At 42.4% G+C, this 11,170-nt stretch overlaps 1 pseudogene; it reads right to left on the reverse strand.

Annotated features, from left to right (window-relative positions):
* Positions 1-4,581, reverse strand: part of LOC112607760 — a 30,097-nt pseudogene extending 25,516 nt beyond the window's left edge.
* Between the last annotated feature and the right edge of the window lie 6,589 nt (positions 4,582-11,170).

The following is an 11,170-nucleotide window of genomic DNA, read 5'->3' on the forward strand; positions in this document are numbered from 1 at the left end:
GCAGGTACTCCACAAAAAAAAAAAAAAAAAAAAAAAAAAAAAAGAAATAAGATTTGATCAAATTTTGAAATCTATTCCTTAAAACTTCTTAATAAAATGGAAAAATATTTTCTTAATTGATGTAAAATCCAATATTATATTTAATGGAGAAATATTGAAAGGTTACCCATAAGGTAGAAATATGACAAGGATATACACTATTGTTTAGCATTGTTCTGGAGACACTAGCTGATAAAATCAGAGGAAGGAAGGGAGAGAGGAAGGTAAAAGAAGAAAACAGAGAAGGAAGAATGGAAGGAAATTGAGAAGGTGGTGCAAATATTCTTTTAGTGCTGGAGACACAGTGTATATCAAGGAATCTGAAGGGAATGAACTAGAAAAACACTGCTGAAGAAATTAAGACATTTCAGTAAGGTGGTGGAAATACAATTCATATACAAATATCAAAAGCCTTCCTGTAAAAATATAAATATACCCCAGACAACTTAAAAATTTAGGTGTAAAAAATTAAAATACAGAAAATTCAGGGAAAATGATTGCATTTTAATTTTACAATATCAGTGAGAAAGACTTTCCGATTACAATACAAAGCCTAGAAGTCTAAAAATAAGACATTCTTTTTCATAAAATTCAAAAAAAGGCTGAGCATACAGTTTAAAAGATAAATATAATGAGGGAAAATACTCAATGCATGTGACAAAGTATTACTTCCTTAATGTAAGAATAACCTCCAAAAGAGAAATGAAAAGGAAAACCACAGTGAGATCCATCACCTCATCCATTTTATTTTGAAATGTTTAAAAAACTGTTCACCCTATTGGTGAAAGTATGGAGAAACAAGTCATTTCAAATATTTGTTATAGTTTCTGTGGAGAGCAATTTGGTAATATCTGTCAAATATTAACATGGATGTGCTTTAAGACCCAGAAATTTTGTAATATCTATGCTTTCAGGAGCACAGAGACGAATATACAGGGGCTCTTAAGGCAGCATTATTCATGAAGCAAAAATGGGTCACAAAATAATGCTCATCAGTAGAGGAACTTTGAGTAACTTATTGTTGATCTACCAGTGAAAAACTATCCATCTTCATCTATTTATTATTGCTATTATTGTTACTCTATTATTATATAATCTTTTCAATCATCTATCTGTCTATCCAATAATAATAATAATAGTAACAGGCAGCACTTACATACCATTTCCTTTTCTGCAGAGGTAGAAGCTTTCTTGGGAGGTCATTTAGGCTGTGTTCTAGGAGTTGCTCTTAGAAGCCTAACAATTTTTAAATCCCTACATTAAATCATTTTCTGTTTAAAATACCTGGAGCAGTTTCTCTTTGCTGCCCTGAACCTTGAATGATACAACTTTTAAGGGAAAACAAAAGGTCATTTCTATTGAGTGCTACAATTTATGAAAGAAAGACGCTCATATGCTGGAATCCACTCGCTATCTCTGGAAGGATGCAGCAGAAAAGAGGTTGCTACTTGAGGGGACGGAAGGGCCTGGACCTCCACTGCAGGTAGTAATATTTTCCTTTCACATGGACCCTTTTTTATTTTTAATTTTATAGCAGGTATGTACATTACCTATTTAAACAGCTAAATTTGGTAAGGTGACATATGTAACCGAGCAAACATTTTACAGAAAGTAAAAAGCAAAGAAAATGAACATAATATGAAACAGGTAAACAAATAATCTATTATGAAAAAAAGCGTAACCTAAGAAAGCAAACTGTGATCATCAGCAGCATCATCCCTGGGAATGTGCTGCTCTACAGGAGAAAACTATTTTTTTTTTGAGATGGAGTCTCGCTCTGTTGCCCAGGGTGGAGTGCGCTGGCACGATCTTGGCTCACTGCAACCTCTGCCTCCTGGGTTCAAGAGATTCTCCTGCCTCAGCTTCCCAAGCAGCTGGGATTATAGGTGACCACCACCATGCCCTGCTAATTTTTGTATTTTTAGTAGAGACGGGATTTCTGCCATGTTGGCCAGGCTGGTCTTGAACTTCTGACCTCAGGTGATCTGCCTGTCTCAGCCTCCCAAAGTGCTGGGATTACAGGCATGAGCCACTGTGCCCAGCTACAGGAGAACTGCTGAACTTGAATTGGAAATAGAAGTATTAATTTATGATGTATTTTTTTCCCTAAGAAACAAAAATAACTCAGCTTAGGTCCTGTTTCTGTCTGCTGATAAATGGAGAACCACTGACCAGCCCTGAAGCTAGGAGCGGCGCCTGCCCCAGACTGTGGTTTCTGTGGCCATTGCTCACTTGAATGAACAAGGGCTCCTTGGAAAGATGGCTGATTGCTGGTCAGCGGCAGAAATGACCTGAAACATCTGGTCACCCACATAGCAAAGAAGTAAGGTTGCGTCCGAAGGCCTCAGGAGCCAACCTAAAAACTTCCCACTGATCAACAGTGGAACAATTTGATGCTCAATAACCACAGTTCACTGAAGCACATCAAGTATGTTTAAACATATTGGTTCATAATAATACTAAATACATAATCATATTAAATACACACAACTCCTTTCCCTCCCAAGGAAAAAAAAATAAAGAATGTACATTGGCTCCTTGGTCACATTTGGAGGATGCTAATGAGGGGAAAATAAAATTTTCCAGCTCTCTTCTCATCTTTCCTTTACAAATTGAAGTAGATAAGGAAAAGTTAGTATTCCGGGAAATAAATGAAGATAAAGGCTGATACAATTATAATACCACTATTTTGCAATTTCTACTGAATTAACAGATATAAGCTCTGTGCATCACTGGCTGCTGACATCACAAAAAGAGACAGCCTGGCTGGGCGTGGGTGGCTCATGCCTGTAATCCCAGCACTTTGGGAGGCTGAAGTGACAGGATTCCTTGAGCCTAGGACTTTGAGACCAGCCTGAGCAATGTAGTGAGATCTCGTCTCTACTAGAAATAAAAAAATTAGCTGGCTGTGATGCACGCCTGTAGTTCCAGCTACTCGAGAGGCTGAGGTGGGAGGATCACTTGAGCCTCAGAGTTTGAGGCCGCAGTGAGCTACAATTGCACCAGTGCACTCCAGCCTGGGCAACAGAGCCAGATCCTGTCTCAATTAAAAAAAAAAAAAAAAAAAAAACAGAGAGACTGCCAGACAATAAAAGTCTTCTGAAAGAGAACAGCGTCTGTGAGGTAGACTTCCCAAATAACCACACTTGAATCCAATCAAGTTCTTAGTAACAATACTAATCCAGCAGAAATATGAGGAGGAAAGGGAGATGTTAAAAATGATTAAGAGACAAATCTCCCTTGTTAATACTAAAGTAAATATTAATGCAAATCCTTAATAAGATATTAATAAATAGTGCATTATAAAATCATAAACTTCAGACAAGTTAAAGGTCATCTCAGTCACCACGAAGATGGTGCAATATCAGGAAATCAACCAGTATAATTAATCATATTAAAAATCAACAAGAAAAACTGTATGATCACTTAAAAATTCATGCTTAGGCCACGTGTGGTGGCTCATGCCTGTAATCCCGGCACTTTGGGAGGCCGAGGAGGGCAGATCACCTGAGGTCAGGGGTTCAGGACCAGTCTGGCCAACATGATGAAACACTGTCTCTACTAGAAATACAAAAATTAGCCAGACGTGGTGTCACATGCCTGTAATCCAAGTTACTCGGGAGGCTGAAGCAGGAGAATCTCTTGAACGCAGGAGGTGGTGGTTGCAGTGAACCGAGATCATGCCACTGCACTCCAGCCTGGGCAACAGAGTGAGACTCCGTCTCAAAACAAAACAAAACAAAAAAACCCTCATGCTTGATTAAAGCCATAAGTATAATAAAAATAAAAATATTTCAATTATTCAATAAGACGTGTGTGTGTGTGTGTGTGTGTGCATCACTTAATGATAAAATATGCCATTAAAATCAGGTACATGTGGTTGTGTGTTATCTCCATTACTTAGTTGTATTCTCATTATTAAATTGTTTTGCCTGTTGTTAGACAAAAGAAAGAAGGTATAAATATAGGGCAGAAGGAGGCAAAAGTATTATTTTTAGATGATATATGCCTGGAAAATCTAAAAGAATAAAAATTTTATCATAAGGAAAAAAGAATTCAGCGAGATGGCTGGAGAATCATCATCATCATCATCACGACAGCTCACTCTCTCCAGGCTTTGTGCTGAGCGTGTCTCACACATGAGCTAGTTTCATTCTCATAACCATCCTGAGAGGCACACAGTACCGTTATCCCCATTGTAAAGATGAGGGAACCAAGGCACAAAGAAGCTAGTAATTTGTACAAGTCAAAAGCTGGTAAGTGGTAGAGCCAATATCCAGAAGCAATGGTGCTCAGAATTTCATACGATAGCCACTTTTAAACATTTCCCATTGATAATAACAACCTAATTAAAAATACGTAGAAATACGTGTAGCAAGAAGTGAAGACCTGTATGATTAAAACTTTAAAAGACAAAAGTATAAAAGGAAAAAATAAAAAAGATGAACAGCAGAATTGCTGAATTCCTGGTAAACTCTCACCTTCTTGGTTGTCTAGACCAGCCGTTTCCAAATCCATGGGGGCAGCCATCAGATCTGCCATTTGGATTCAGGGTTTATGCCCCCTTGTCACAAGGGGGTGGCGGGGGCATCTGAGAAATAAGCAGAAGTTCCATAATGAGAGCGGCCCCCACACTCAATTATTACTCATGGACTTCTGCCCACATCCAGTTAAGTGAATTTATAGGTGTTATTATTAAGTTGAAAATCTCTTAATTGAGAAGTATCGTAATTATACAGGGAACAACCGAGAAAGTCTTTGGCATTCATGGTAATTTGTAGGTCATCTCATAATAAAATATTTAAACCAGAGTTTTTATCTTAAACATTACAACCAAAATGTGCTAATGCTGCTAAACATTTCTATAAATAGAAATGTCTTAGTAATTTGTTGCCTGGAAGATATTTTCAAAAAATGAACAGACGGCCAGAGGCAGTGGCTCACGCCTGTAATCCCAGCACTTTGGGAGGCTGAGGCGGGGGAATCACGAGGTCAGGATATCGAGACGAGCCTAGCTAACACAGCGAAACCCCATCTCTACTAAAAATACAAAAAATTAGCCGGGTATGGTGGCGGGCATCTGTAGTCCCAGCTACTCTGGAGGCTGAGGCAGGAGAATAGCATGAACCCGGGAGGCGGAGCTTGCAGTGAGTCGAGATCGCGACACTGCACTCCAGCCTGGGCGACAGAGGGAGACCCCGTCTCAACAACAACAACAAAAAATAATAATAAAAAAAACCAGACAAAAATCTACTCTTTCAAGGCAAATTTTAGATTCTAACAAGGAGAAAAAAAAACCTTTTTTGAAAGAGAGATGAGAAAATTCTGTGTCATTGTGAAATTTCTTATAACACACTTAAAAATTGAGGAACAGAGTTTTTTTTTTTTTATGTTTTGTAATCTTCCAAATGAAGAACCCACTTCATAAAACATAAAAAGTAAGACCCCTTCGAATCGATTTGCAAGGCCTCCTGAACTGCATCAGGAAAGATGAGCCTGACTCCCTTCAGATCTCTGCAAAGCTGGCAGGTGGACCTGGACTCTGGGATGCACAGCTGGCAAGGGCAGCACAGCCACAGGCTTCTGTCTGGATTCTCGTGTTTCAAAGAACCCTTTGCAACAATGAAGGAGATAGAAACCAGGCATCAAAATAAATGGAATCTAGAGCCAGAACTTCACAAAAGAAGTTATATCAAAAGATTCAAGCTCAATTTTTCAAAAATAACAATATACGTCCAATCACATTGCTGTATTAGAATATTTTCTAGTGAAAGTAAAATAGGTTTTTATGTCTTAGATACAATGCAAGTATTTTTGTGTTGTTGGTTTTTTTTTTTGTTTTTTTTTTTGAGACGGAGTTTCGCTCTGTCCCCCAGGCTGGAGTGCAGTGGCCAGATCTCAGCTCACTACAAGCTCCGCCTCCCGGGTTCACGCCATTCTCCTGCCTCAGCCTCCCGAGTACCTGGGACTACAGGTGCCCGCCACCTCGCCCAGCTAGTTTTTTGTACTTTTTAGTAGAGACGGGGTTTCACCATATTAACCAGGATGGTCTCGATCTCCTGACCTCGTGATCCGCCCGTCTCGGCCTCCCAAAGTGCTGGGATTACAGGCTTGAGCCACCGCGCCCGGCCATCAATGCAAGTATTTTTAAATAATGCTTATTTCATCTCCAATTTATCCCTTTTAATTTCTATTTTTGCATATGTTATAATGAACACAGGGTTATAATGTAAAGGTATACTTAAAATATTTTAAGGATAAATATATATAAACCCATGATAAATATAAACAAACATGCTGGGTGCATACTAGCTGATTTAAAAACTGTTTAGGGCACATGTTAGAATCTGGAGACATCTGTATTGACTTTCCTTACAAATAATCTCCGTTGGCTGCACAGCAGCCAGAAGATTGACTGTTCGTAAGTCTTCCCCTGCTGAGACTTTTAAGTGTTACTTGTTGGTTCCGTTGATAAAAACAAAGCAGGCGTTTTGCTCACACACACACGCATACACACAAACACCCACGCAGTCAACATAATCTTTGCTGAGACATTTGCATTTGATAATACAAAAAAACAAACTAATCGAATCTCAGTTTTCCCAGATAAGACTCTTCTTTTCAATTCTGCATTTATGGGTTATAAAATCAATTTCTTGATAGTTTATTTTTCTGAAAATAATTGGATTCCTATACATGGCCATCTGACATTAAATATTATTATTGTTGTTGCTGATGTTTTGCCTCTTTGCCTTTGCAGTAGGCCACTAAAGAAGTAGTTCCTTGAAAAACTGAATTTCTGTTGTCTGTCAGAAGAAATCATTCACTAGCAGGAGAAGAACAGCAAGAGATCAATCACATAATCTGTAAGTACTTTCCGGAAAGAAACAGTTTAATTTATGGTTCTCAACCTCAGTGACACATTGCAATCACCAGGGATCTTTAGAAAGTCCTGATCCCCTGCTTTCCCCCCAATCCCAGGGGTCTGAGGTCATTGGTTTGGACATCGGGGGTTTTCAAAGCTCCCCCAGTTAAATAAATGGGAACAATAGCCTGAGAACCTGTTGACACAACTGTAATCATGGTCGCAAAGGTATTGATGGCTGAAGGGGAAACTCCATCTGTCTGTGTGGGAACAGTCACTGTGGGAACGGAGGGTCCCACCCACTGCCAAAGGCCCCATCTGCCTGGCACTTCTCAACACAAGCATCAGTTGAACTTTGTTCCTACCATGTTTTTCAGTTGCATTTTTAAAATCTTGATTCTAAGTTCTTCCCAGGGTTTAAAACCATTGTTCAGGGTTTGTTTTTTAATGAAATATCATGAAATGCTTTCATGATGTTCCAAAGTCATAAAAAAAGGAACTGTGTGTTACATACGTACAGATCCTTGTTAATAGAAAAAGAACAAAAGATCTATTGCCTTCATCTTCCTAAAAATAGTAAGCAGTTAAGGCTTTGGAAATGCAGATGGAAATGAGAAAGAAAACATGTGGCTAATGAACACAGGTGCTTTGAATCACTTTAATTTTGGAACAGAATTGAACAGAGGAAGGGGATGCAAAAAAGAATCAGGATCTTGACAAGCTGTGTGATTTATCCACTTTCATGTTTTCAGATAATAAAGCAAACAATTTAGAAAACTGTCACATTCTTGGAGTCTTATAACTTGGACATTCTTTTAAATTGGATGTCTAGTGAGAAGCTCTAGCATGGGGTTGAGGCTACTGGTCCAGGAAGCACATTTTGAGAACCACTGAGCTAGAAGATTACTGCATTAATCCAGGTGAGAAAAGATGAATCTGAAATAAGGCAATGGTGAAAGAGGCAAGACAAATCTGAGAAATATTTAGGAGTATTACAATTCTCCAAAGAAACAGAACAAATAGAATGTGTGTGTGTGTGTGTGTGTGTATGTAGAGATTTATTATGAGGAACTGGCTCACAGGATTATGAAGGCTGAGAAGACTCATGATCTACTACCTGCAAGCTGGAGACTCAGGAAAGTTGATGGTGTAGTTCAAAGGCCTGAGGGTGTGAGAGCCAGTGGTGTAGAGTTGTAGATTCCAGTCTAAGTTTGAAGGCCTGAGAACCTGGAGCACTGAAGGCAGGAACAATTCAATGGCCCAACTCAGTCAGGCAGAGTGAATTCAACCCTCTTCCACCTTTTTTGTTCTATTTAGGCCTTCAACGGATTGGACACTGTCCACCCACATTGGGGAGGGCCACCTGCTTTCCTCAGTCCACCAATTCAAATGCTGCTGTTTTCCAGAAACACCACAGACACACCCATTATATGTTAAATACCATGTGTTGCTAAATATCTGCACATACTGTGGCCCAATCAAGTTGACACACAGAATTCACCACTACAGGAGTCAGGGTTAAAATGATTGGATGATTATCTTGAGATCAGTGGGTCAGCTCCCAGGTTTTGAAATTGAGTGACAAGGTAGGAAATACCCAAACCAGGAATCTCAGGAAACACAGGATAAGTTTGATGAAGCGAAGACAGAGCTTCCGCTTTGGGCACGTGAAGTTGAGGTGCTAATCATGATTTGGGTTTTTAGTGTAGAAACCCAGGCAGCCGTTTGGAAGATTGGTCTGGAGTGCTGAAGAGAGAATTATCTAGAGAGAAACTTGACAGTCATTGGCATTTGGGCTGGGTGAATCCACAGATCCTTTGAGAACGACGTGAGAGACTGGGAGAAGGAGGGACATGTGAACACTCAGGTCACTGAGAATGAAGTGGCAGTGGAGAGAAGAGCAGGAATCACAGAAATGGAGCAATGAGGAAGGAAGGAGGGGATGGCATCTGTGCCAAAAGTCAGCAGCAGGGCACACGGCACAGGATGGGAAGTGTCTACAACTCTCATGATTCTGGGTAAAACTGGAGTCCTGTGTTCTAGTAGTCTCGATAGAGGGAAGAAGGTGGAAGCTAGATTTTGAATGGGGTTGAGCCAGAAGGGAAGTTAGGAGGGAAATGAAACTATTTTTAGAAATTTGACTATGAAGAAGACTTGAGGTGGATAGCTCTCTCTCTATCTTTTAAGGTGAAAATCATACAATTGTGTTTATATCTCGAAAGAAAAAAGCTATGCTGAAGGGCTCACGTAGGTCTCCGGATGCCAGGGAGACCCCGGCCCCAGCCGGTTTTCCAGGTTCTTGACAGCATCACAAGAACGAATTCAGGCGCGGGTCGAGTCAGATGAAGCTCAAGGCGAGAAGCTTCCATTGTAAAGCAAAAGTCTGCGCTTGAGAGAAGCGCTGGCATGCCCGTGAGAGCAAGTCAGGCACAACGGAGTCTGGGTTTCTTGTTTTAGGGATGTTTCTTTTTTATTATTTATTTTATTTTTATTTTTTAGATGGAGTCTCGCTCTGTCCCCCAGGCTGCAGTCCAGTGGCACGATCTCCCCTCACTGCAAGCTCCGCCTCCTGGGTTGACGCCATTCTCCTGCCTTAACCTCCTGAGTAGCTGGGACTACAGGTGCCCACCACCACGCCCGGCTAATTTTTTGTATTGTTAGTAGAGATGAGGTTTCACCGTGTTAGCCAGGATGGTCTCGATCTCCTGACCTCATGATCCACCCGCCTCGGCCTCCCAAAGTACTGGGATTACAGGTGGGAGCCACCGCGCCCAGCTGGGATGTTTCTTTAATAAGGAGGTGGAATGCTCATTAGGTATTCTGGAAAAGGAGGGGATTTCAGGGACTCCTCCCCCCTCCTGTTATTGCCCCCTTTCTCCCTTATTTGGGTTTGCCTGGAAGAGTCACGGACATGTCACCCTGACCAGGGTTTTGGTCACTTTCTCTGCCTTATTTTGGGCTTTCTCTACCCTGTGGTTTCTTTGCCTAGCCCCTGCTTCAGGGGCACTTTGGGTTTGTCCATACTCCTGCAACTACCCGTGCTATTCCTATCTCCTTAGAGGAGGAGAGACTGACAATATCGAAGAGAAATTACTCTGCTCTGTGGATCTCGTTGGCACAGGTTCCTGCTGAAGTCTGGGGGAAAGGGGGGATTCTGGAAGGCGGGGAAATGAATGGGTCCTGTGGAGAGGCCAGACAGCTTCCGAGCAGCTGGTAAAGAAGGAAGTCAGCCAAGGTCTGAAAGAAGAGAGATGGATGCTGGAGAGCATTTAAATGAAAAGAATTCAACCAGAAGTATCGGCAGAAGTAAAAGAAATAAAAGCGATGTTAAAGGAACCTAAAGATTAGCCATAAGGGTTAAGGGAAAGGAGGGAGGACAGGAGATGTTACTGCAGCCTGTGAAGGCCAAAGCAAGAGTCGTGTCCGTGGAAGGTGCAGGAAGTATGGCTATGAAGAGTGCTGTGGTGTGGCTGTGGTGGGTGCAGGAGGCGTGGCTGGCTGTGGAGGGGGTGCAGTTGTGGAGGGTGCTGGGTGTGGCTGTGGTGGGTGCTGGGTGTGTGGCTGTGGTAGGGGAGGTTAGGCTATCGGATAGTCATAGCTGTGGAGGGTGCAGGAGGCGTGGCTGTGGAGGGGGTGCCGTCGGGGGGGCGTGGTTGTGGAGGGGATGTGGCTGTGGAGGGTGCTGGGGGTGTGGCTGTGGTAGGGGAGGTGTGGCTATTGGATAGTCAGCTGTGTGGGTGCAGGAGGCGTGGCTGTGGAGCAGGTGCCGTTGTGGGGGGTGTGGCTGTGGAGGGGGTGTGGCTGTGGAGGGTGCTGGGTGTGGCTGTGGTAGGGGAGGTGTGGCTATTGGATAGTCATAGCTGTGGTGGGTGCAGGAGGCATGGCTGTGGAGGGGGTGCAGTTGTGGGGGGTGTGGCTGTGAAGAGGGTGTGGCTGTGGTAGGGGAGGTGTGGCTATTGGATAGTCATAGCAGTGGTGGGTGCAGGAGGCGTGGCTGTGGAGGGGGTGCGGTTGTGGGGGGTGTGGCTGTGGAGGGGGTGTGGCTGTAGAGGGTGCTGGGGGTGTGGCTGTGGTAGGGGAGGTGTGGCTATTGGACAGTCATAGCTGCGGTGGGTGCAGGGGGCAAGGCTGTGGTGTAGGAAGTGTAGTGTGGCTATTGAATGGGGGCATAGCAGTGATGAATACAGGAGACATGGCCTTGGTGGGTACAGGAGGGTGGGCCATGACACAGGAGGCGTGGCCTTGGTAGGTACAGGAGGCATGGCT

The sequence above is a fragment of the Theropithecus gelada genome, chromosome 15, assembly GCF_003255815.1.
Source record: "Theropithecus gelada isolate Dixy chromosome 15, Tgel_1.0, whole genome shotgun sequence".
Classification (NCBI taxonomy): Eukaryota; Metazoa; Chordata; class Mammalia; order Primates; family Cercopithecidae; genus Theropithecus; species Theropithecus gelada.